Raw genomic sequence first — 27,228 nt, 5'->3', positions numbered from 1 at the left:
GTTTGGGATGTGTGTTCTTACATCCCACACCTAAACATAGACTTTGCTCAAAGGTAAAGTACTTAGATTTTAACTGGAAATATGCACTTTGTTCAAATGATACGAATAGTGATGATGGGTTTGGCATTAAACAAACATAAATCATCTATAAGAGATGGTGGAGGCTCTGAGGGCTGGCTTTGCCTTTCAAAGCCATGGCATCATGACCTCTACTCTATACCAGGAGATAACGCTTTGATATAATTTGCAAGATCCATCCACCCAAACATCCATCTATCCATCCATATTTCCATACATACATATATACACATTTGTAATCTTCAAAGTTATTGCTTTTTGTCTTCTCCATCCTGCCTCTTATCCTCGTATGGTACTAGCTAAAAGAGCACAGAAAAGGACCCTTGACCCCGAATGATCCAATCTTCTGTGACTTAAGATTCATCCATGCCCCTGAATAAATTAAGCATACAGTCCATTTCTCCAGACCCCTGCTTATGATCTGATTATTTGAGTCAGGTGTGATGAAGCAGAAACATATCCAAACGTTGCAGCACACTCGCCCTCGGGGAGTGGAGTTTGAGACCAGTGATCTGATCAAGATAGAAATATTATATAAAGAGAAAGCATCAGTTATCTCTCTGTATTCTCCAACCTTGGAAATATTATAAAATATTAAGCGATGTGTGTTTTTGGCAAAAGGGGCTTCAACAGAGCATTGACAGCATGCAAACATCAATTGTAATCACTGTGATTTTGTTAAAAGACAGCGATTTCTTAATTTGGAGTTTCTTTCCTAGTTGCATGAAAAAACTGGATTTGAAGCTTAGATCTTGGACAAATATTGAGAAATATGTTGCTACAATAAAGAGTAAAATTACTTTGGAGCATTTAACAAACATTCTTTACATTTTTCTGCAGCTATATGTGCCAAATCTGGAAATGACAACAGTTTGAATAACTTTGACATTTTTGGAAAACACAATTGCAGTTCTTTAAAATTGGAAATAATCTGCTTATTTTTAACTATTTGTAATCTCCCACCATATCTGCATAAAGGTGCAAACGGAATGGTCTCACTTTCAACAAAATCCTGAACATCTGTACATCTGTCCTCAGGTTTCTACCCTCTGCTCAGCACAGTAAGTGGCTCATGATGTAACACTGCTAGTATCTGTGTCCATCTGTGCATTTCTCTGTGCAATGCCATACAGGGTCCCTCTTCCATGCATATCACTTACAAGCCTATATCGCATATGGAAGCAGACCACATGATAGTAGCAGACGATAGCTGGTTCTGAGCCACAGTTTCTCATTGTCTACCATCCTGTAGAAAGAGTGGGAACCCCTAAAGAGACCTGGCAAAGTCTCTGCCTCCATCTGCCTGCATGCCTCACAGTGGAGCCCAGCTCGCACCACTTGAGATTATGCTCACGTCCAAGTTGTTACTGTAATTTGCATTGGCTCATAGGCAGGAGAGAGTGAGGAGGTGGAGGAGCTGCACATGAGGCAGGGATCTTATAAGTGGTCCTGGCAGCACAATGAGCCTGCATGGGTGTACTATTATGGACAAGTGGCATGGGCAGAGCTGTATTAAAGTGAAATAATAGGATCATGCAGGTTGTCCTGCTGTCTATGATTATGGTTTGTGTTAGTACATGAAGTAAAATATACAGATGTATGATTAGAAACAATCATCCTCACTCGGTATTGATATTGAAAGTTTTACAATTGGATTTTTCTAAGTCTTTATTTTTCTTCCAGACCATAACAATCACTACTTGCTCAAATATAGATGCACTGATGTTATTAAGAAAAGAGATACTATAACCGAAAAACATATTACATTTAAGGATGTTGGTAAAAAAAAAAAAAAAGAGTATGGTTCATTGTAAGTATAGTTGTATATTCCAAGCATTTTATACTGCTTACATTAATGTTTATAGCATACGGAAATGTCAGCCTACTAAGAAGCATGTTTCGTGGCCCAGAGCGGTGCATCAAGAAAGTATTCACAGCGCTGCAGTTTTTCCACATTTAGTTATGTTACAGCCTAAATCTAAATGTTACTAGACGAATGTCTTTCCTCAAAACTGTTTTGTCCCAGATAACAAAAAACTAAGAAACAACATTTCTGTAAGTCTGCACTTTCTTACATGATGCGCTGGTGCTTACTACCTCTTTAGAATACATCCCCACTGCCTTTTCACTTGTGTGTTTACAACTGGTTGCTCTGAAACGATTTTGACTTAACAATGTAGTATGGAAAGCCAAGTTGCAGTGCTCGCATTGCCAAAATATTTATCTGAGAAATTTGCTTGTGTGAAACTTTGAGTCAGTGCAATAACAATCTGTTAAAGGCATGTTGTTTTTAATGCACAAATTCAGTTTTTCTCTTACTAATTACCAAAGAGAGCGCTCTGCTCCCCCAGTCAAAGTAGGTTGTAGTTGTGTGGGTTCACGGTTAATGTCATTAAATGTATTAGCCTCTCTAAGTAATGCCAGGTGGCTCATCTACTTTTAGATTTTTTCCATGCAACCCAAAACTTGACAAAAGCTGGACAGAGACTGATTTTGAGTTTGGTTATAATTGAACTTTATTGAACTCACATTGGAGAAATTCACCTCTACATTTAACCCATCTCCTTGGGGAGCAGTGGGCTGCCATTGTGGGGTTTAATGGTCTTGCTCAGAGACCCATAGTGGCATTCTTTGGGAGTGGGTATGGAACTCACAACCTCAGGATTCCTCTATGTAGAATTCAACTTTTGAATGCAGGGATTGGCCATTAGGAGGTTCTGAAGAATTTACATATGGCTGGTCTGTTTCTTAAATATGGTCTTAAGAGCAGAGGAACCAAAATTCAGAACTGCCTTTTTTAAGACTTGCAGCTCAAAACTGAAACATTATCATAAAATCTAATTAAGATCATTAAAATTCGAGGCAGATTTGCTTGCCTCATCTTCTGAACTGAATTTGTTTTAGCTTTTGACTCAGAAAGACTGTGTGATTAAAAAACATAATGAAAGGGGGAAAAAACTTCCTCTTATGTAACTTAGAAATAAAGTCTCATTTCCCACGAACTGTCCCCCCCAGAAAACCCTTTCAGCTGTGTACCACAGAATGCTTTCTAATGTCCTCCTTTTTTAGGCTTAATTTGTTTCCAGCTTGATAGCTTTTGGACTCCAATTTTGTTTGCCGGCTAATGTATCAAATTCACTAATTAACTAAAGGCAGAAAATAAAGTGCAGCTGCTGATAAAGCAACCTCAATCAAATAGGTTGGGAACTCATTATTTATAGAAAAGCTAAATCAACAGTGGCATGTAATAAACTTCCTGTAGCTGGTGGCAAAGTCACTACATGTGCAGTATTTAATGCCTTTAATCCTTAACAATTGTTTCCATCAAAAGCCCTTTATATTAGATCACACTTGTAAAGTTAAATTGAATCTCTGACAGTAGCTAAAGTCTGAGCTCTAATTCCAGCTACGTTTTATATAATTTCATTTACACCATAAAGTTAGTAAAACATCAGCAGTTCTACTAAGCAGCTAATTTATGTGGTGTAATTGTGGCCTTTTCATTATTGAAGGAAACTGCCCTATGCAGCATTCATCCATATTAATTTTGAGCAAAGCCACTGAAAAAAGGAAAATTGATAAAAGATAATTATGTGAGTGATGCGAGAGAGGGAGTGAAAGTCAGCTAAATATGTCATTCACTCTCAAATAATAGGACTGATATGTTTGTGATTAGGGACTCGCCAAGTGTAGCACAAGCTTATCTTTGGTTACTCCAAACATTGCATTCCCATAATTGCCAGTTATATTGATACGTCATGGATTAGATAAATTGACCCCATTTTCTTGCGAAATCTAATTGGAGCCAGAAATGTCATATTAGGATTTAACTGGGCCACATGATAAGACACATCTCATCTGTTCTGATTCCAACAGTGTTGGAGTTCTCTCACCTCTGAGATATGCACAAACTGAGCAAATAAAGATGTGATTTCAAATGTATTTGGTTAATATGAGAAAAGAGAGCCTACTGAAGGTTAAAATTATCATCAGAATCAACAGGAAGGGGATTTAAAGGACTTTTAAGGGACTTTGGATGCTTGTGCCAGACACGCAGATCTGTGTATTTCAGAAAAGTACTCATCTACTGGGATTTTCATGCATGACCAATTCTCAGATTTACGGAGAATGATCAGAAAAACAGAAAGTGTCAAGAGAGTGGCAGTTTTGTGCAAGGAAATGTCTTTTTGTTGTCAAGGTTCAGGACCGAAATAAAACAGAAGCCCAAATAATCTTTTATAACGATTTTTACAAACAAGACATGCAGAATACCATCTCTGAATGCAAAAACAAACAGCGGTTAAAAAAAAAAACTTTAAAAATATTTTAGAGGATATATAATATATGAAAAAAACAAAAATGATCAGAAATAACAGATCTAAAATTAATGGTAAAATTTGCCAAAACTTTTTCATAAATGTAATTAAATTATGGGTCCATACTGACGTATTTGAGTGGTTCAGGCTTTTAGAGGAGGTGTGATGGTATGAGTCTACATTTAGGCTTTAGTATCAGTTGAACATGGTTGAAACAACACCCCCTAACATCAATGTACTACTATAAAAAATACAGTAATTTTTGTTATGCCATCAGTATCAAGTATGTCAGTATCAACTAAAATATGTTAGGATTGCTTTCAACTCCTTGGTGAATAGGCAAAAAGAAATGCAGGAGTTACAGTGGGGCCAAAAAGTATTTAGTCAGCCACTGATTGTGCAAGTTCTCCTACTTCATATGATGATAATAGTCTGTAATTTTCATCATAGGTACACTTCAACTATGAGAGACAAAATTAGAAAAACAATACAGGAAATCACATTGTAGGATTTTTAAAGAATTTATTTGTACATTATAGTGGAAAATAAGTATTTGGTCACCCACAAACCAGCGAGATTTCTGGCTCTCACAGATCTGTAACTTCTTCTTTAAGCAGCTCTTCTGTCCTCCACTCGTTACCTGTATTGTTGGCACTTGTTTGAACCCGTTATCTGTATAAAAGACTCCTGTCCACAGCCTGAAACACTCACACGCCAAACTCAACCATGACCAAGACAAAAGAGCTGTCTAAGGACACCAAGAAGAAAATTGAAGACATATAAGACCACTGATAATCTCCCTCGATCTGAGGCTCCACTTAATTTCGTGGGGTCAAACTGATCATGAGGGAGCACAGTAACAGTTGTTCTAAGGACTACAGAAAGGTTGGAGGGGTTATTAAATACATAGAATGATATTGGTATAAGAAAAATAAATGACTAAATAGAGAATCAATAGAGTAAAATAAATATTAATTATATAATGATATTGAGCTTTCATATGGAACAAAAAAAAAACAAACATTTAAAAGTACTCTACAAAAATCTACAGAAAAAACTCACAAAATATCAAAAGTACTCATGTAGGCCTCTGAAGTGACCTTCAGGAGGGCTTGGGGAAGCAATGGGCTGAAAATGATTCATATTTTTACTTTAAATGTTGCTGTCAATCTACTGCTCATATTTCTTTTATTGAGTTAGTGTCAAAACCAAAAGATGAAGAGGTTCACAGTTTAATTTCTCTGCAGAGTTTATTTGAGACAATGAAGTACAACCATTCAGCTCTTATTTTGTTGATTATAAAAAAAAATCGAAATAGTCTAAGGAAATATCAAGGTTAGGATGGTGCAAAGATTGAAACATACTGGTACATACATAAAGATGCAAGTAATCATGCTTAATGAAAGCAAACAAAGAATTTTTAATGGTTCTCTTTCTGTGCATAGATAAGTGCAGGGTTATAATGACTGAAGGCCAGTGATGTGACTCAATCCTTTTTCTAAAAGTCAATAGCACACAGATTCAAACTTGATGAGAACGGTTATGAAATGTCACTGAAAGATTTTAATGTACTTTATACTAATGTCTTCAGTTTACTGTATATTTGATATTCTGCTTAAAACAGCTTTACAAAAATTGGAACCTAAAGCTTTGTTGCGTCTACTTATATATATTGTAGCTTTCTCTATGGCTGTAATATACACCCAAAGGCATGGGCTTTCAAGATTTTGGAACACAGTCCTCTGTATCAATTATAGGTGTATGAATTCCCATTATTGAATCAAGCTTATACTGAAGATTTATTCGTGTGGAACCTGTTAGTAATAAATCTCAATTGTTTTGTTAATTAAATGATACCCTGGTCAGGAAGGAGAAAGCCCGTGTTATTTGAAAATGATAAATGAGGTCATTTAATCTTGAGGGTCTGATTTGGAAGAGCACAGAAATGCATGGAGCTCCATGGTGATTTTGATATTTTTAGTTCAAGGGTGGATCTACAGGGGGGCTAGGGGGAGCAACTGTCCCCCTACTGTGAAGGTCTTTACCCCCACCCCCTGTTCCACCCACTACTTTTATGTTGTTAAAATAGTAACTTGTCTGCCCAAAAGTCCCTTATAGCCTTCAGTTTAAGCATCAGTTTGACAAAAATAAATAAAATAATAAATTGGCTACAATGAAAAAAATACAAAAAAAACTATAACTTCCTCTGTGACCTGTTCGAACATGATAAAAAATTTCAGGGTTAATATTTCTATAAAGTTTTTGGCATAATAAATAGGCGTTTTTTCCGAAAGCGAGGTCACATTGCAAAGGAATTTTAATGGTGGAAACATTTCTATTTTCTTTAGATACAAAAAGTGAGAGATGAGAATTGAGGAAAGACATAGATCTCAGGAAGGAAAAATTATAGAAAAACCAGGAGGGTCACAGGCAAAGGATATCATTAAAAGTGAAGCTGCTGAAGAAATTAGTTAAGATGAGGAAAAAATTATATTGGTGTAAGTGGTAAAAAGGGGAAGATTTCAGAATTGGTAGGAGAGAAAGAAATGGTGCAGAGGAAATGAATGAGTGAGAAAAAGAAGCCACAGAGTCAGAGAATCAAACCTAACTGGATCACATGGTATGCATTCTCTCAGTCTACAATTTATTCCAGAGATATTATATTTGATTCTCTTTGCAAGACTTTTGGTGCCTAGCACAACAATTGCCGCCTTAAGTTCCTATAAAAGTAAGTCCTGTAAAGTTATTTAAGTTATCGTAAGTACTTTATTCATTTATTTTATGGAACAATTGTTTTTTTGTTTTGTTTTTCTGCTAGCCTGTACCTAAAAGTGGTCTATGTTTCTTAGAAGAGAAATAAAACAAAGTGTTTTTTTTATGTTTTATTAATTCCATTTAGTGATGTCATACCTTTTTCAATAGATGTTCAGCTTTGCCACCTATGCCAAGACATTTTTCGCGTCATATAGGTTCACAAACTAAAATATTTCCTTTGTTGTATCAAATTATGTTAGTCTCTCCATCTGTTAGTTAAGGCATAGCGTACAGCTTTGGCAATTTAATAGTGGCTAATTAAATTGAAAGAGAGTGATATAATAAAACAAACATCTCACTGGATTAAGAGTGTGTCATGATTCAGGGGCTGCATCCTTTGAAGGCACTCCATTAGCTTCTGTCTTGCTGTGGGAAGGTCAATCATCGCAATTTCCTTTGACTTATCAGAACAAGGGTGCAGGTGATAGGTTTTTCTGTTGAGAACCCAATGCCCTGCTGCATGTTCTATAGTGTAGGATGATTTCAACCTTGCGTGCCAGAGAATGAATGCAGGCAGAAAAAAAAAAAAAAACACATAAAATAAATATCTCTGACTGATCACTCAGCCAAATACACTAAGACTCTGAAGATTGAAGGTGTTTTAAAGGGTTGTTTTGTGGCTATGGAAAAATGATACAAGTAGCTGTCTATGCGTTTTTTCCTGTTCTTCATACCTACTCTTTGTTGAATACAGCAAGGCTTGGGATTTTTCCTTGATGGTGTGATAGCTACATAGAAGTGTTCGCTTCTCCCCTCCTGTAATCAACGTTTGACAGGAATGCAGAAACAGCCCAACATTGCAAAGCGGGTATCATAAATTTGTTGAATGGAAGCATTGACAGCCTAACCTGGCAGTAGCCAGATTGATATGTGCAGAACTAAGTTAAGTTTACATTATCAATCTGGGATGGCTGCTGTTCAGTCTGGCCATGAAAAGGAGAGACGTTTAGTACAATACTTCGAGCTGATTGGGTGAGGTGCCAGCTAGTATCCGCCTTCCATAATATGCGTAGCATATTAGCGGCAAATCGTGACATTTCAGACGTGCCCCAGGAATGATAGGTGGGACAACTGAGTGTTTACTGAAATTTTTGGTTGTTTAAAAGAGGTGTGTGCTCCTTTTTTAAATGAGAAATTGTTGCCATTTCAGCTGAAACCGAGTCAATTGTGGTATTGACAGGTGAGTCCTGACGCGTAGTCAGAAGGGCATTGCTAGGGTTTGTAAAACCCTAGCAATGCCCTTCTGACTGTCGTCATTCCGACATGTCCCACCCCAAAAAACACTGCTGGCATGTCATTGGTCCGACCCACTGGTTGTTATGAGACGGATGCATTAGCGGGAGTCTTTCAAGATGGAATGAAAACTCAGATCTCTTGACAATCCAGCTTGCAGTGCAAGGTTACTGACAGCCTGGACTATGGCATGATTGGTCTTTCCATCAAATTACTTGACGAATTAGCCCTCGATTAGCAAGCTAGTTTTCCCCATGGGACCAAAAGGATCTCAATATACCACACTATTACTAAAGTTTTGTACAAAAAGCACAATCAAGCAAAACTGGGTATACATGGTGTACTAGATATTCCACAGAAAACATCTCCTACGACTCTTCAGAGCCCATCTACCCTCTGGTTTTCAGTGCAATGGTGATTAAATAATATATAATATATGGAGGGTAGGTGCTGCTTGTATAAGATTAATAGTCATCCATTCAGTGGTTAGATTTCTGTTTTTTTTTTTCTTATAAAGCTACAAATATCAACACTCAGCCAGAGTAAGCCAGGAACTGAAATTATCATGCAGAAATCCTGACTGCTGGTGTAAAATTCAGTAGCTTTTGAAGATGTTAGTCATCAATCTACATAATTTATTTTATGAATAGCTGCTAAAAAATAAACTAGTCAGAAAGCAGCTTCACTACCAAAACTGTTTATATTAATGATAGCTCTATGTTGAAGAACATTTTTATAAAAGCATTTTTATAAAATTAATAAAGTGCATTTTGTTTGTTTTTTTAGCATAAAATGTTTTAGTTGATCCACTAAATAAATGTCCTCTCTGATGTGTAAATCAGCCAATTGCTAGAGTTTGCTTTTGCACTGAATCACATTAGGAACATATACAGCAGGGTACACAGGACCCAAGGATAGGGCTGTAGGAGCCTTGGAAGAAGTATTGGAAAATAGTGCAAAGTCCTCTGTAACATGTAAGCACATAATGGCACCAAAACCCCCTGATGCATTGGAGAATATTCATTCAAACTGTCTACAAAATCTATGGGAGCTCTGCTAATGAACAAATGAACAAAAATAACACAGTAGCAAGTGAGTAAGTAAAATGAGGAGGACATAAGACTGGACAATATCTAACAAAGTGATCAGATCATGCATAAACTAAAAATAGAAGAGACTAAAATACTTGAGTTTGTGAATTACCATTTTAATGTTGCTGCGAGTTGTTAGTTTAGTGAGCATGAAAATGGGAATTATGCAAGATAGATATCCCCAGATTGATTGGCTCTTCTGTTATTGTTTGCTTGCAGCTTTTGCCTTTATTAAAGTATTAGCAGGTTATTTCTGCTTGTTTAGATATTGTGGGAAATTATTTAGCAGTTTCTTTTAAAGAAAAGATTAGTCTGCATTTTTCTTTTTTGTTGTAGGGGGGGGTATAAAGCTGTTTTAAGCAGTCAGTAGCTTAAAATACATCAGTGTAAGATCCATTTGTATTTGAAACTGATCAAGAAAGCCATTGCAAATTCCACATTGGATTTGTCACACCTTAAAATAACTCCAGTTTGTGACTATTAGTTTACAACACACCACATAATTGCCAGATTTTGTACATATATTAACATTCATTTGCTTAGGTTTACACTATATGGCAAGTTGTCAGGAAAGTATGTAATGTTAAACAATCTTCAAAAATTAATCCCTCTAGCATCTTTAACAGAAAAAATATTTAAAAAAATTTTTACTATCATACATATTGTTATTGACTCCTTTTAGCTCTGTGATAAAGTGGCATCCTGTCCATGGTCTCCATTGCTCACCCTGTGACTGTGGGACTATATTGTCGGATGTATTAATCATGATGAAACTACTGCTCAGTTTTATCATGGTTGTTTAAATCATGACAAGGGTTTATTTGGAAAAAAAGAAAAAAACTACAACCATAACAAATACAGTATCAAGCATGCATGGAAGAATCTAGTAGAAATCCACTAAAACAGGGAGTGAGGACAGGAGTTTGCCAATTTGAGCGTGGCTGGTGCTAACCAGCTTTCCCTTTGTTAAAAACTAGCAGATTTTATATTCTTCCACTCAGTAAACACCTTATACTGTAGCTCTAACAGTGCTAACAATATGACATTTGAATGTAGAAGGTGTTACTGAAGGCATTAAAAAAAAAGGAAAGAAGAAACTCAAGTTAGCCCTTTTCATATTTGTAAAGTATTTTAATGAAGTTCAACCAGCTATTTATACAAAAATTTAAAAAAAGTATTTTCTTTGGAGATACTGGATTTTCACTGTTAACATCCAAACCATTACAGAAAATGAAACAAAAAACAGAAAAAAAAAAAAGGAAGGCCAAATGTTGTAAAGTAAGTTTTTTGTTTCATCCCCTGTTTTTAAATGAACCCTCTGTCATTTTTTAATAATAATTAATATTAAAATAGTGGAAGTATTTCAAAAAACTCTTTTTACTTTTTAATTTTATTTACTGTCTTTTACTTCTTTTACCTAACAGGTTACACATTGATAACTAGTAGGAGTTGCTAAAGATATTAAAATATAAATATTTTGTCTTTAAAAATATTAACAGAGCTTTGTTTTACTATAACCTCTTTGACACATCTGACTTTATCTTTCCCCCTGATAAACATTTACCCATGGCTTATAAAAGGAAAGTTCAAAATATTTATTATATATAACAGATAAATGTTTTATCTTAAAGTAAAAGATAAAACCACTGATTAGAAATTAGCCACCAAACTTGATGCATTTAGTGTCCCACCTTGTATACGAATTCATGGCTCCCAATTAGAAATGCATTTAGTACATCTTAGAAAACAGCCTTCGGTTTCTTTCTGTTTAAGTAAACAAATAAATTAAGAATGTTATCTTTAGACAGCTTTTGTTTATAATTAAAAGCTTTAAGTTTTGAGTAGAGCTGTTAAAGTTAAAACTGGAATGCATTAATGCGATCACGCAGTACCATTAAGCATTAGTGCCATTAACACAAATAAAAGTGCAATGTATTTCCCAAATCCTTAGATCTTTTGAGCTCAGAGTGGTAATAAACTCTTGTTAATAGCAGTGGAGGCCAGATGGAATAAATACATCTGATACTTGTAATAAGTAAACTTTATTATAAATAAACATTGCATTGGTAACATTTTGGCCCCTTCACATTGTCAAATGATTCAGATATCCAAAAAACAAAGATCACTAGAGTAAATACATTATTTGGTTTTTGAATGATAATTTGATTCAGTAGTGGTGGGTAAACAAAAAATGTATTCAATTTAAAATTAACACGAGAAAAGACTTGTGGCTGATTTATGGCTCCAGGACCTGGATGACTTCCATTGTTCATTCCATTGTTCATGGAACCACACTGTGCTCTGTTGCAGAAAATTGTGAAGTAGCTGCGCTTAAAACCCATCAATGAGGCTAAATTAAAGCAATAATGCAAAGATTACTTGTCAAAAAGACTCCATAGCAATATGAACACTAAACAAAGTTCTTGTCAACAAGCATTTAGAGACGGGGGTACAAACAGTCTTTATGTTTAGGGAAAATCATATTTTTTTTACATAATACCAACATTTTTTAAATAGCCATTTTTATTAATTAATTAACACGGTATGTGTTTATTGTAGTTGGATGTGCCTAACCATCAATACATCTATCACTAGCAATGTTCAATATATGAATAGAAAAGAACATAAAGAAACACAGTGTTGATTGCAGCCTCCAAATCCTCGTCTAAATCCTCCATCCTCTGAATATTTTCAACCTCAATCTCTGAAGGAAAGCTCAGATGACGCTGTTCCATTTTAGATAGGATTTATGAATACATCTGTGTTTGGCTTCGGGCTGCAAGCATTCATAACAGACCTGAAACAACAATAGATTAAATATGTCACAAAGCATGAAATGGTAATAATGCAATGATGGTGTAATACTGTGATATCATGAAAACAATGTTTTCGGTGATGATTATTGTTTTCTGAAAATACATAAAAATCCCCAGAAGGCACTTCTGTTGTAATGCAGAAATATATTATGTGACAACACAAGCAGCCATAACTTTTACTTTAGCAGTTTTACCTGCGTTATTTTAATACGTTTATTTAAATGTGATTTTTATATTTATTGTAATTTTTTTATGAAAGGCAGAGTTAAATCTTTCCACCTAAGCTGTTATCAGTCAACATAGACTGGCTTCAGCACTACAGTGGTTTTTCAATCTGACACGTGGATCTCAGAAAAGGACAGGCTCCTCTTTGAGCATGAAGCACTCTTAAACCTCTCACAAAGAACAAGCAAATGTGATGTTGGCAAGTGGCCTTTGTAAATCAGAGAGCAAAGCTTTGTCCAGTTTATTCCACAAATCACAACAGCAAGTGGTAGGAGAGAAAAGGTTTTTCTTTTTGTTTTTTATCCCCCCGTCTCCTTGTTTATAGATGCAAGTTGTGCGTAAATCACATCAACTGGAACAAACCGCATTGGGTAATTTAATTACAAGTCCCTGTGATTAGTGTGGGTATTTCAATGAAAGATACAGGTGATATACAGTAATCAGCATTCAGTCTGGAGATGTTAGAAGAGGGATGTGAATAAACAAGTAACAATCACCTCACATAAAGTCAGATTATTTGCATATCATTGGACTAAATCAACAATGTTTTACCTTTGATTATTCAAGTGGTCTGACATTTGTTGGAAGCATTATATGGAATGATTATTTGTAAATGCCTTTTGTGAAGAAATGCTTTAACATTGTATAAAAAATCAAGGATTATTTTTTGCCAAATCAGAAGCTTGTTTATAAGTTCAGTTTCTAAAATGTGACAAATACAACATTTGGTGATTATATTCACTGGGGAAAAATACTCAACATTTAGATAAAAAGTGTTTTTTGAGAAATGTTAAAATATCTCTACTTATTAAATTTGATCTGAGTTTCTTGATGCATCTAATTAATAATTCATGTTTTTCTGTAACCCTGGGATATACGTTTAATGCGACTCAGGGATTTTCTTCTTCCAACCTCTGCCACTGACTGAACAAGGATATATATCCTGTCAGCTGGCACATTCTGGAAGAAGCAGGGAATAAGGGAGGGAAAAAGCAGAAAAAAGTGGAGAAACAACTTAAAAGTGTATATAGACTCTTTCTTATTAAGTACCACCAAAGAACTTTTTTTAATCTAACCTTAATAATTAGCACAATAACAGTTTTTATTTCTCTTATGAATTTTGCTTTTAAGCTAACACATATGTTAAGTTTAACAGTCACATAAGACTAAATCTCTTCATTACACTCTGTACTTCGTAGAAAGACTTTTGTTAGCTATCTTTTATATTACAAAACAACATATTTAGTGCAGAGTTTTATGTAAATAAACTTTATTCCAACCCCAATTCAACATAGTTGTAATTTCATAATGAAATACTAAACCTTTTACTAAAGATTCTGCTTCTTTTTTTTACTTGATTTCTTATGCTATAAGCCCATTGTTTCCACTGCAGTAATCTCCTCTGTTTAGAGAAACTATTTAAATTAATTATAGTGCACAGTGTTCCAGAGATATTGGTAGCTCTCGTAAAGATTACCTAAAGACTATAATTTACATAATCTTACAGGAAAATGTGCTGCAGCTTTCTTCCTGTCAGCTTTCAGATCATTTTCCCTCCCTCATCATGCTTTCTACTGTAACTGATGGATAAACCCCAGTCCCTATTTTTCATCTTGTCGGTTACATTCACACTAAGCTAAAGTTTCCTATTATTGTCCGAACTAAGAATTAGGCACACAAAAACATTTCCTGCTATAATTTACTGTCTTATGTTTTACTGTTAGACAAAATTATTTGTGTCCTGGTTTTGAACCATTGATCCCTCAAACAACCTGTCCTAAATCCAGTTGGTGGACAGAAATGTCTCTAGATAAAAGGGTGCCTGTGTTTAAATGCTCGATTATGCTGTTAAAATATTTTGCTTTTCTTAAAGAGATATTTGAAGTGAAAGATTTTTACAAGAGCCGTACCTTTAGCTGCCTTTGAGCTAAAGACAATATATATACCGTATGTATATATATATATATATATATATATATATATATATATATATATATATATATATATATATATATATATATATATATATATATATATATATATATATATATATATATATATATATATATATATATATATATATATATATATATATATATATATATATTCTTTTAAGCAATGCAATTGAAAAGTTTGCTATCCTATATATTCACTATATGTTACAGCTGGGAATGTAAGACCAGCTAAGATGCTTGGTGCAGGAATGTCCTGCACTTTTTCCCCACTGAAATATTATTTATTCATTCCCTTTTTAGAGATTAATAGAAGGAACAGCTTTTCCAAGTCATTGATCATCAGAACTGCCTTTGCATCTTTAAGGATGCCATTAGGCCTGTAGACCACTATGGGTAATGTTAATGTACTGAAATTATATGATGGTATTATTTATATACTATAATAAAATTATCTAAAGGTTCTACCAACATCTAGTGTGTAAAGGTACAGTGCACAATGGACATGAGATGAATTATGTCTTTCTTATTCTAAGAGAATTTAACAATTAAAGTTTATTGAGCCACGGTGCTTTGTGGGATCTAATTGAGAAGACTGTTTGCATGCAGAAATAATTATAATATGCAAATACTCCTCCTGTTTGCTGAAACACTTCCTACCTCACCTTGATGAGATGTGACCAGAAATCCCCAGGGCCACACAGCCTCAGTTTAGGCATCAACTGGTTGAGGATGAACTGACACCTGATGATCTCCGCCTGTCAATAATTATGCCTGCTCCCTGACAAGAGTCACACAAGGGCAACTAGTTGTTCACTGCCACGAGTTCTAATTGGCATTTATAGCTTCCTGAGTGGCAGTGTTATGTCAAGAAAATGCCCTTGCGGTAGGTCGGCTATAGGCAGAAGTTTTTCTGAGGTAGAGAAAATATGACACATTGTTTGTCAGAGTCGTTCAGTTTTTTATTTCAAAATATGCAACAATGTCCTTGCATTTTTAAAATGAAGCAGCCATCAAAACGTGAGGAATTAGATAAAGACTGATATACTTTACTGAATGAACATCACGTCTCTAAATTGTTTACATCCTTGTTAAACTTTCCAGCTTTTGTGATGTAAAAAAATAAATTAGTAATTTCCCAAACTTGCTTTAAGGGTTGCAGTACATTATTCAGTGAATGGGTTAGGAAAAGGAATAAATCACCCCAATTCAGTTAATTTTTGTGGAGTAAACATGTCACCTGTAGGCACGGTACAGGGTTAATTATATCAAAATTAATAATACTCTTAAAGTGTAATCTTAAGGTCAAAATTTCATAGTTTTGGGTCACTTTTCTCTATGTGGAAGTAGGATTTCTATCAAAGTTTTTTGTTTTGTTTTATTATTAAAACATAACAGTTATAAACCAGAAAATTCTGAAGGTGAAATATTTTGGTTAATCTGGATAAAATATGCCACATTCAGAGGTGAAAGGGTCTTGAAATACATTTTTTTTCCCGCATTTTTAAAGTGAGTATACACCCTGGAAAACTATCTGCTTAACATGTTTTTTTTTTTCTTTCTGTGTTTTTTTTTTTTTACCATGATCTTGTTTATGCTTTTGACCCACATGCAGCAAACTCACAGTCAGCCAGAACCAGTGAAGGAAGTTTATTGAACAGTGTTGAGAAATGTACAAAGATGACTGGATCCGGTAAATGCACACAGAAACTGTGAAACCAGGAGCTTTGTGGATGAGAGGAAATAACTTTGGAAAGAGGAACTCAAATTGACTTTTGTAGTAGGTGTAGATGTATCACCAGGGAGGCGTGAATGGATTCCGAGGTTGTGAAAGCAGAGGTTTCTTGAATAGGTTGGATCCATAGGGTCAGGTAGAGTTTTTTTTTGAGGTGCTGAGGGCAGGCCAGGCATACAGAACCTTGAGGAAGAGGAGCAGTTTACCAGTCGCGAGTTCTTGTCCCAGAGTTATAGTCAACTAATCCTAACCAGCTCCACTTAAGCCGGGCATACATTATACGATTTTTTCAATTGTCGCACGCAGATACAGCACACACTGTATGACGAAACTGCAGGGTTTAAAAGTTTATAGCTCACAAAATTTGTTCTCACAGTGTGCGACCCGACGCTCTGACGCAATCTACCTGCTCACACTGTACGTCTAAAGACCCAGTCGGACTCAGCTCCGGAGTGAGATGCCGCTACTCGGACTCGTCTATCCAACATGTAGAAGAGGAATATGAAGCTCACAAGAGAGAAACACACTGCCTTGGCAATTTGTGCAATTTTGTGCTGAAAGCCCTGAAAAGAAAAGGTAACAACATATTTGGACAAAGACATGGCTTAGCAAACATGATACTGTACCACGGTCTGTCAATTTTACTGAAAGAACTCCATTTCACTCGCAACCCCACCATGCTTCTGTGTTTTCATCTGTGAGGAAGAAGAATCCTTGTTTGCGAATGCCCACTGAGCGATTTGCCCACAACGGCCAACTGAATTTTAAACGTTTAACTTTCTCCCTACCTTATGATTCCGGATTGGGAGGTGGTCGTCAGAGGCTCATCTCCCCTTGTAACCCCCTGTACATAACACAACGCACGATCAGGCTGAAAGTTCCCCTGATCAAAAAATTCTTGCAGGACTGGAAAATCGGCCCAAAAAGGGCAAAAATCATACAGTGTATGCCTGATTTTATACAGCTGGGGTACCTTATAGAAAGTAGATACATGAATAGGCCCACCTACAGATAATGAGTTTCTGAGCAATGGCAGCAATTTCCAACATCCATCCTGGTCAACCACAAATGCTGAAGGCAAAAACCAGAAACACAAAGACAACAACAGCCCATTTATCCTTGCAGTTTTAAATATATATAGTACAATGGTCGTATAAAATGATAACAGAAAAAGAAAAGACACCCTACCTTTTAACATGACTATACTTTCTCTGAAGCTTCCCTTTTTTGTTTTACAAAGCAAAACATTTTTTCACCGGTGGTGCAATCAGAATCTAATTAGCATCCCAGTTGGACCAGTTAAAAGAAAACAAGCTTAAACTTGACCTTTATTTGATTGTGGACTTGTCTTATTGGGGAGTTTTTTTCTTAAAGAAAGTGCCTGATCTGTTGATCATATGTGACTTCTAGTTTGTATGACCAATTTAAATTTCCAAAGTTTTAACATGGATATACCTCAAGATGCAACTTATAGGGTAAAAAAAAACTATTTCATCCTCCAGTGAATTTTGAAGTAAAGATTGACACCTAAACTGCTGTGTTTCTTTATTTTTTTTAGTTTTTCTTTTTTTAAAGTTTCAAAGATGAGCCGTGGTGCCTCCAGGTGAATGTCTTCCCTAATTTGTAACTCTAGCTGCTATCCATTTTGAAGGCAGCAGCGGTAAAAAGCAGTTTCAAAGTGATAAATAGAGACAGCAACTTTCAGTTCCTGTTTGACTCCTGCTGTGTTTCCTTATTTTTAGGCATTTGTACTCTAGCAGCTTAATGTTTCAAGATTATTCTGCTTTTATTAGCTAACAAATCCCTGTTGTGACTAACTGAAGCATTAAGAACATGTTTTTAGATACAGAAGCTATCCTGCAGCACCAGTTAAGTTTGGAAAGCATGTCTGAAAAAGGCACGTGTAATGTTAATTTATTCACCTCTCTTATCTTTCCTCTTGACAACTCACTCTATTGTTGTGTAGTATGTTGTTTGTTTGTGTGCATGCATATGCCGTTTTCTCTTGAGTATATGCGTGGGTAGTGTCTTTTGTCCTAGCCTAATGTACTAGCATATTTATGATCTGCATAAGAAAAAGATAAATTAGCATTTTTGTAAAGAAAAAATAAATATTCTAGTTTTGGGGATTGATGAAATACAATAAAAAGGCCTCTTTTCATACTGTATGTGTTACTGAAACTTTTATGAACTCTTTTCAAAAGCTGTTTTTATGCAGACTCATGGAATGCAGTCTTGAATATAAAACTTAATGTAATGCAATTCATTTTGAAGGCCAATTTAGTCTTTAGAGCAGTGCAGCATCAGTGAGGTTTATATTCAGTCATATGGAAATAAGTGTCATATCAATTTGTCATAAGTTCTTTTTTTATGTTTTCTCTTTGTGGTGAACTATGGTTTTTGTTGTACAAGTTTAAAATAATAATGCAGTTAATCAACACTGGGTCCAAATTAAATATAAAAGCTTGATGAATGAATTACACTGCATACATTTTTGGTAAATATCCTTTTATCAGTTTCATCTAAATTACACATCTTTCTGCAGTTTGCAACATATGGTTATATTTTATTAGAAGTATTTCACAAAAATCTTAAGGGCCGCAAAATTGAGTTAAATTTGCAGGCATAAGAAATAATAACTTAAAAATATATACAAACTTTAACAAATTTGTTCTTAAAAACTGTTTAATTCAAAACAAGTGGTGAATTTTCCTCTTTTGCTTACTGTGTTGGTAGAGATAATTTAAAGGAATACTGAATCAGACTCATTTTGTTCGAAATAAAAAATTCAGACAGGATAATATAGATTGAACTGAACATAGGTCCTGAATGAGCAGATATACTTTTGAAGTAAGCTTTAAGCTCTGGCCATGCAGACTGACTTACACACTGAGCACGGCGTATTGGTCTGGAAAGGAGCTGGTAGAGCCTGACTTCAAAGGAGGGACTAAGACAGTCAGTGGAAACAGTTTAGAACCAATTAGATAACAGCTGATGTGATGCAAATGCATAGCTTTTTTTTTTTTTGTTGCGCCTGTAACTAAGCTTAGTTACTTAACACTGCTGCCAATTAAACAGCTTGCTGAAAAATAAGAAGGTTTCAATGCATCCTCCAAATTGATTTTTTTTTTTTTTTTTTTTTTTTTTGTAAATCGAATACATTAAGGTATTTGAGGGGGTATTTACTTATATTTCAGGACCCTACACGAAAAAAAGCATGATAGAAAACATCTCAAACATCTCCTTAAATTATCATTATGGTGAGAGTATTTAAACTTCTGACAGGAACCATATTGAGTTTTGTTTCCTAAAATACCAAATATGCATTGATCGCACACAAGCTAACATTCTGGTTTAGGTTTTTTAGAGAAATTTCTAAAAAAAAACATCCAAACTTTCCTAAAACATTGACTCAGATAAAATCTCTTTTTTCTTTGATAGAATCTTTAGCACCTAGCTGTAGCTGATATTAGAGAGTTAAATTTTAGTAAAGCCAGCTTTATATGAACACTTTTTCTCCTGAAAATCTAAGCTCAGAAGGTAATTCCCTTTAAAATACATATTCCATATGGGTTGGAGCAAAGAAAAATACATTCTCAGTTAATATACATGTGTCAATGGGAAATGGTAGCAGTATAAAGTGTATGCTGTAGCTTTATATGTGACTCACAGCATGGTTGAAAGGCTGGGACTTTGTGAGGTGTGGGTTTGCATAAATCACAGTGATAATTTCATGATGAGAATAAATTAATAATGGCATAATTATATTACATTTTAATTTCTAACTTGACTCAGGGCTTTAGCAGGTCTTTTACAGTAAGTCATTATTCCCAAATTAGTTTGTGGATCTATATCGCTTTTTTCTAGAGTTGTAGATATTTAACAGCAACATTTCTTGGCTATTTTTCATAAATATGTGATCCCCCCACACACACATTAATATAGTATATAGATACAGCAGAGAAAAATGAACTATATTCAGTCCAGTGATGTTTCGACAGTGAAGTCTTAAGAAACGGAGATGTTGTAAGCTATTTCAAGGGAAACCTAAATTCTATGATATCCTGAGACGCCTCTGTAGGTTATTCAGGTGAAATACGGAGAGAGCAAGATGCAGGAAGATAAAAGGATGAATGAATACATTACAGCCTCTCTGTCTTATCCTTTTGGGTTTTCATCTTCTGTCACTGAACATGCCAGTTCAAATGGCGGCTGTCCTTCAGAAATCTTATGGTTAAGGTAAGAAACGTCATACTTTTAGAGAAGGCTGCACAAGAGCATGCTGCTATCTAATTAAAACTGGTAAAAGTGTGCTGAGTTAATATAATATGCTAAAGACTGTTTACAATATATATATATATATATATATATATATATATATATATATATATATATATATATATATATATATATATATATATATATATATATATATATATATATATATATATATATATATATACAGTATGTCTTACAGTACTGCTGCCTCTTGGCCAGGTCTCCCTCGAAAAAGAGATTTTATTTCAAGGGACTTCCTGGTACAATAAAGGTTAAATACAAATAAAATAAAAATACAATGAGTAAATACCCAGTCAGATAAATTGTTTAAATGCTATTCATACATATTATTATAATATGGTTTTTAAAAAAAATATCAAAATGAATTAAAATCAACATTGAAAGGGCCAAGCTTTACAAAGAGATAATCTCTAGTTGTCAACCTTTATGTTTTTGTGGTTTGGGCTTATAAAAGTCTATGTTCCAGTCAATTCTCATATATTAATTATCTACATAGTTTAAAAAAAAAAAAAAAAAAAACATGTACCAAGGCCACACTCTCAACGTAGTGCATAAGTAATTACTTATGTAGCAAAGAGGAAAACAAAAACAAAAGACGTATCTGACCTTCTGAAGCTTAATTACTTTCCCTCTGGAGGGATCACTAGAAAAGGCATTATCATCATCATAAATGCACAAGGGTCCTGTTTTTTTTTGTTTTTTTTCATTCTCCCTCCAGTATTTTAATGAAGGTATTTTATATGTTTGTTTTTCCACCCACTAATACAAACTGTTCACACAGAAGAGTTATGACTCAACATTGTTCAAAAAAACACCTGCTTAGCTTCCACACAGTCAACCTTGAGATTTTTTACAAAATCAGACAGACGTTAAATGTTTATGTACTGAAGAGAATTATAAGAGGATCGCTTTCTTGAAAGATTAGGATCAAATTCACATATCACAGTTGCATGAATTTTAAAGGTCATAAAGTTTTAAATAAATTCCTCCTGCTCTGACTGGCTGCTTATTTCTGACATTTTTTTTTTTTTGGAAGTGTCAGTAAAGATTTTTAAGTAAGGACCATTCTTGTGAATTATTATAGAGCTCTAATTCTAACGTTGTAATTAAAATTTATTTAATACAAGTTCTGGAGAATGGATTATTTTATTTGACTAATTTGAAAGGTCTTTATGCAATACATATAAGGGGACATATGTTCTCCCTGTTCAACTTTTTTTTGTATATACTTTAAAGTACCATGTAACATTTTCATAAATAGTTCCTAAGGTTTTCCAACCCATCCACTGTAGGCTAATCAGAACATAATGAGGCTAGTAGAAGAAAGGCCCTAAAGCTATAACTATTTCAGGCTGGGACAGTATTGTGCACATGGGTGCATAATACTGTGCAAGCTAAATATCTCTAATGTCTTTATGCTCCCAGGAGCCAGACTTAGTTGTAATATTTTATAGTTGTCTATGGTTCCCATGTCTTTTTGAAGGTCTTTTTTAGAGTTTTCGCTTTGGCTTTTCCCTCAGTGCACGTCCTTAAAAAGGAGGATCTGAGGATACTGAAGGACAAAAGAAGTTTCTGGCCTCTAAAATCTATCTGCTTTTTTGAGTAGAACAGAATGGGATAGAATAGAATAGAACAGAATAGAAATGCCCTTTGTATTAACATAAGTATAATGCTAAACCCAACTGAGGCATTTCTTTGAAGAAACACCCTTAGCTGGGTCTTTAGGGTATCTTTAAAATGTTTTTTTTTTTTTTTTTTTTACCTCTAAAGAGGGACATGTTTTTTTTTTTTCCCAAGGAATACAGCTCAAGGTCAGGGGAATTCCATCAGGAGTGCATGTGAACATTATTTTTCAGGTCTAGGAACAGATTTCCTCCTAAAAATAGGTCTTGGCTGTGACTACATAATAAAAAAAAGAAATCAGAATGCAACTTAAAATTCGTTTGATATTACTGTTCATTTGTTTACATTTATAAGCAAAAAATAAATAAAAAGCCCACTAGCTGTGCTTTGTCTAAATTATGCATGTTCTCCCCATAACATTTAGTACTTTGCAGATTTTACATGTCGTACGAGAAGCCTTTTTGCTTCCAAAAGTCTGTAATCTGTAGCTGTTTATTTTACTGCACTGTATGCTTGTGGGTGTTTGGCATATGCCACCATATAAATTGTTAAAATGACTGTACTTTCTCAGTAAACTTAGGAAGGTTGCGCTATGTTGCCATATGTTTCATTTTACTTCTAAGAGCAACACAAAGCACCCAAACTGCAAACAAAACAAACATGCTTGCGATGTACGCCGCCTGAGACAGGAAGCTCCAGCAGCGAGTAATTACAACTTCTCAGAACATTACCGGTGTCCATGAAGCAAACATCAATTATCTCCGGGAGGTCATCTGACTTTGCAGAGCCTAAAGCCACTGCAGCATCGTTCTCTGCACTCTGCTACTCTGACAGATCAAAGGATCACTCAGCTAACAGATGACTGTATTCCGTGATCCTGTAATTTCAAAGTTACGTAAACATAATGGCTTTACATGTAAAATAATTTTTTTCTTTTTTTAAAACATGATTAATGGTGTTGATGTGTGGTGCTTTGCAAAGTTACATACTCATAGACTTTGTTCAAAACATATTTTATCAGCATATTTTCTAATAAAGCAACACACTATCCCCCTAAATACAAATGCTTGTTTAAAAAGTTTTTTTCATGCATTTTTGTTTTTATTTATATCAAAATAACATGACTTTCCTCCCATGTTTGATTACTTTTGCTCTAGACAAAAAAAGGAACAGCCCTTTGATAGAAAACGTATATCTGTTTGTATGATTTCATTAAATTGTCTTTATTATTGCTTTGAAATTACATGTGTAACTCTGAATTGGGCAGGCTATGCTTTAATGACAAATACTGTAGACAGTTTCTAAATCAAAAAGCTTAATCTCAATTCAAAGGCACAGAGAATATGATAGGGCAGAGGTATCCAGTACACTGGGCTGAGGCAGCAGAGGTGGGGTGGATTAAAAATCAATGTCAATCAATGGTGCTATATAACTTGTAATTGTGGATATAACTTTCAATTAACATATTTAAATAAAACTTGATCTAGTTATGGTCATTTTAACTGCTACCTGTAACTGTAGCAGTTAGCGTTAACTTTAAAAAAGCCAATTTTTACATTGGTGGAGTTTTTCCAGCGCTTAACATTGCAACTGTTATTTACCCTAAGGTCATGGTGTTATAGTAAGGTCAAGCTTTCACAGGTTTGATCAGATGTCTGAGAATATTTGATTCTGCAGTTCAATAATACCATAACAAAGAAAGGGCCTAAGAAATAGACTGAGATGTTTAAAATGTTACTTCTACCTTACCACTTGTAAAGACTAAAGAAAATGTTGGGTCAAGACTTTTTCTTAACTAAAGTTAGGTCTTGAATGGGGTTGTGTGACTCTAACACATGGATCAAAATCATACCATTCTACTTCTGCCTGTATGTTTGATCATTCACCTGTAGAAAAGGGAGCCTCCGTCCCAGACTCAAACCTTTGGTAGCCTCTAAGAGATGTGTTTGCATAGTTGCCATGTATTTAGCTTTATCAATTGGTTCACAACATGAATCAATACCTTGCATATTCAAAGTTTATATGGTTTGCAAAGCAACAAACTAAACAAAACAGTTTTATAGTTTAAGCTTTGCAGAAACTTTTTTTTAAGAACAGACAAATAATTGGGTTAGTGGGATATTTGGCTGTAAGTTGACCTAGTTGGGGTTTAAACATCTGCCTGAATAAAACATCCTTTCTGGGAATAATTATATATAGTAAAGTACTGTTGCATTCTTAATATTACAGGAATTAGCTAAAAAAGTTTCTTAAAACAAACAAAGAAAAAAAAAACTCAACTCCCCCATCCTTGGTTGATAAATATTTTTCTTATACTTTACAGTTATATGCTACTAACTGTAGCTGTGTCACCTTAAATCCTATTGTACAAGTTGGTGGGTGTAGCATAACAGTTTTGAAAATGATAAATTGATGTCAATGCACTAAAACAATGGAAATACAACATAAAAACTGCATATCAGCCAATTTATTTATAAGATGGTGTTCGCCTGCATGGGTGGACACAAAGAATAACCCAGACTCCTGATCCTTTTGCGTGATATCCTGTTTTTGCAGTTATTGGATTAAGTGAAAACCATTAACATTAAGCAATAAACCCAAATGTGAAGTGAAGCTGCCCTTTTCATTTAATTCATTTGGCCATCTATGCATCCATTCACGTCAAAGTCACGACAGCTTTTCACCCATTAGAACTAAAGCTTTGCTTTTTGAGTGCTCATTTTCATCCTAATGCAATTCAAAGACCTACATTTTGCATGAGAGTTGCTGTAGCAACAAAGTTTCCCCCCCTCTCCCACAGATTCTAAGATCAGTCAAGTATCCCTGATGGTCTGGCAGAAAGTACCCAAGCACAAATGGTCCCGAGAGAAATCACAAGATTTGTGTCCTAGTTAGCCTCAGAATACGAACTATACTGAAGCAAGGTCACTAAAATATCAGGAGTATAACTAGCTTTTAACTAGCTCTTATAAAGGGAATCTGATGCACAGAGAGGATGAGGTGTTCTGCAGTCACTTACTCTCTCCTGCTCAGTCACACTCTGCTACCAGCATTAAATTGCAAATAAATCTGTTCTGGGGGGGTTAGGTCATGAATCATCCGATACTTACTGTGTGTTTTTTTGCACAAGCAGGAGGCTCAACCTCACATTATTTGTAACTGATTGCAGAAAATGACTGTGTGTGCATGTTGTACTCAACCTGTCTATTTTAGGAAAGTTACATCTTAATATGCAGAGTCAGAAAAGGTTAAGAGAAAAGTTCACACATAGACAATGCAAAGGTCTGGTTTCACTGTTTCTTGTTAACACAGCTTAATGGTCAGGAGCGATGGGGAAGAAGTTGAAGCAGTGCTGTCAGATCTGAGTAAATCTGATCAACGGTCTTTGATAAAACTCTCCCAGCAGGCTGAACTTGTGCATCAATCTGGTCTCAGATTGTGATATCATAGAAATCCAGTTTTTAATGAGAGCTCTGATTGGATGGTAGGATTTTTTAATAATATTGCTTTGACTGCTATGCAGGACATATGGAGTCGGGGGTTAGCATTACTGGGTAAGGTTTGTACTGTTTTAGGAAGTAGCAGGATTTCTATTCAGACATCTATTTTCTTCCCACAGTTATTCTTGCAGGGTTGCTGGTGCAATTTATTGTGCAAGAGGAATAATTATAACTGAACCCTATATAGTTTTGAAAAATCCTGCATATATTTATTTGGAAGAGGAAAGAATCTCAGAATGAAAATGAGATGAGTCAATTAATGGCAAATCTACTGCTAATTCAACTCCCAGTCAGTCTTCTTCTTTAATACTTTGCCATGTTTGTTCATAAGCCTTTTTGTCAAGATAAATTAGTTTTTTCCCAACCTGTTGTTAAAAATGTATTTATACAAAGCTGTCCTGATAATTTATTAAGGACAAGAGGCATAAATGACCAGCACTGGTCCTTGGAACCTTCGGCAAAAGATGAGATTTCAACATAAAATGTTTTCATCCTTCCTGGCCTACTGCTTTACAGTAGTGTGACTTAACAGAACATGTCCCCACACAGAACTCCAAAGTTTATAATGTGATAATGTTAAGGATGCTAAATATGTGATTATGATTGATTGTAAAGGTAGCTTTTTCTTTTTAACACTGCAAAAATGTAAGCGAATAGCGCTGGGTAATGCATATTAGCTGTAATGCTTCTTTTTGCTGCCACTAGCCGAATGCACGTAGGTAGCCTACATCCTTCGAGCCATCTTCTTTCATTATCCAAGGTATTCCCCTATTGCTGACTTTAATAAAAGTTATAGTGAAGCGTTGCCTCTCTAAAAGGACCAATTTAGAGAGAAAAGTTTCAGACACTGGACTTCTTTAGTCATCATCCAATCCATAGAGCTAAAAGCTACACAGGGGTGTGCTGGGGAAGTGGTCAGGATGCTACAGCTCCTCACCAGCTCAGCGCACTCTGATGATTTCTCTGAAATTTATGAAAAGACTAATGCTTATAACACATGATAGAAAACTTCATCGGTTTTGAAACTGACTTTTTCAAGGCAGTGTATACCATAAAACCGTTAACCACCCCATGCCTATTGCCAACTATTCTTCATGTAATTAGAATAATTACTCTGAACCTGGCTTTTGACTGACACTCTACACATGGACGACAAGAAAAACCCTTGTGAGATTAGATAAAGTGGCAGGCTGAAGAGGCCTATATGTCAGTCTGTAAACCTTGACAGAAAAAGTAAGTTTGAATCTCTCCACTTAATTAATATTAATTGGCTCACATAATAACAACCATAAGCCATTAGCAATAAAGGTCGATGTCAAAGAGGCTAAAAAAAATTGTAAAATGGCTTTGGCACATTTCTGGTTATATTCCATGTTCCATGTTACAGCTGAAGATCACTTTTTTATCCCTGTTACTAGAGGCGTGTTCTTGCAGAGGCTCCAATCAATACCTTTAAATTGGAATCAGAGAATTAGAATGTTCTTTATACCCAGTAATCATCAAATAAGTCTTCCAAGAGACAGTTTCAAATCAAGAAATATTCTCT

General features: G+C 35.0%; 1 protein-coding gene across 1 annotated transcript in view; it reads left to right on the top strand.

Annotated features, from left to right (window-relative positions):
• The window catches only part of lrfn1 (leucine rich repeat and fibronectin type III domain containing 1), a 194,729-nt gene that overhangs the window by 159,658 nt on the left and 7,843 nt on the right, over positions 1–27,228 (top strand). The gene's annotated exons all lie outside the window — the stretch shown is intronic.

Source organism: Cyprinodon tularosa, unplaced genomic scaffold (assembly GCF_016077235.1).
Source record: "Cyprinodon tularosa strain WSP-4 unplaced genomic scaffold, ASM1607723v1 ctg51, whole genome shotgun sequence".
In the NCBI taxonomy this organism is placed as follows: domain Eukaryota; kingdom Metazoa; phylum Chordata; class Actinopteri; order Cyprinodontiformes; family Cyprinodontidae; genus Cyprinodon; species Cyprinodon tularosa.
The sequence above is the reverse complement of the archived record's forward strand: the minus strand, read 5'-3'. Positions and strand labels throughout refer to the sequence as shown.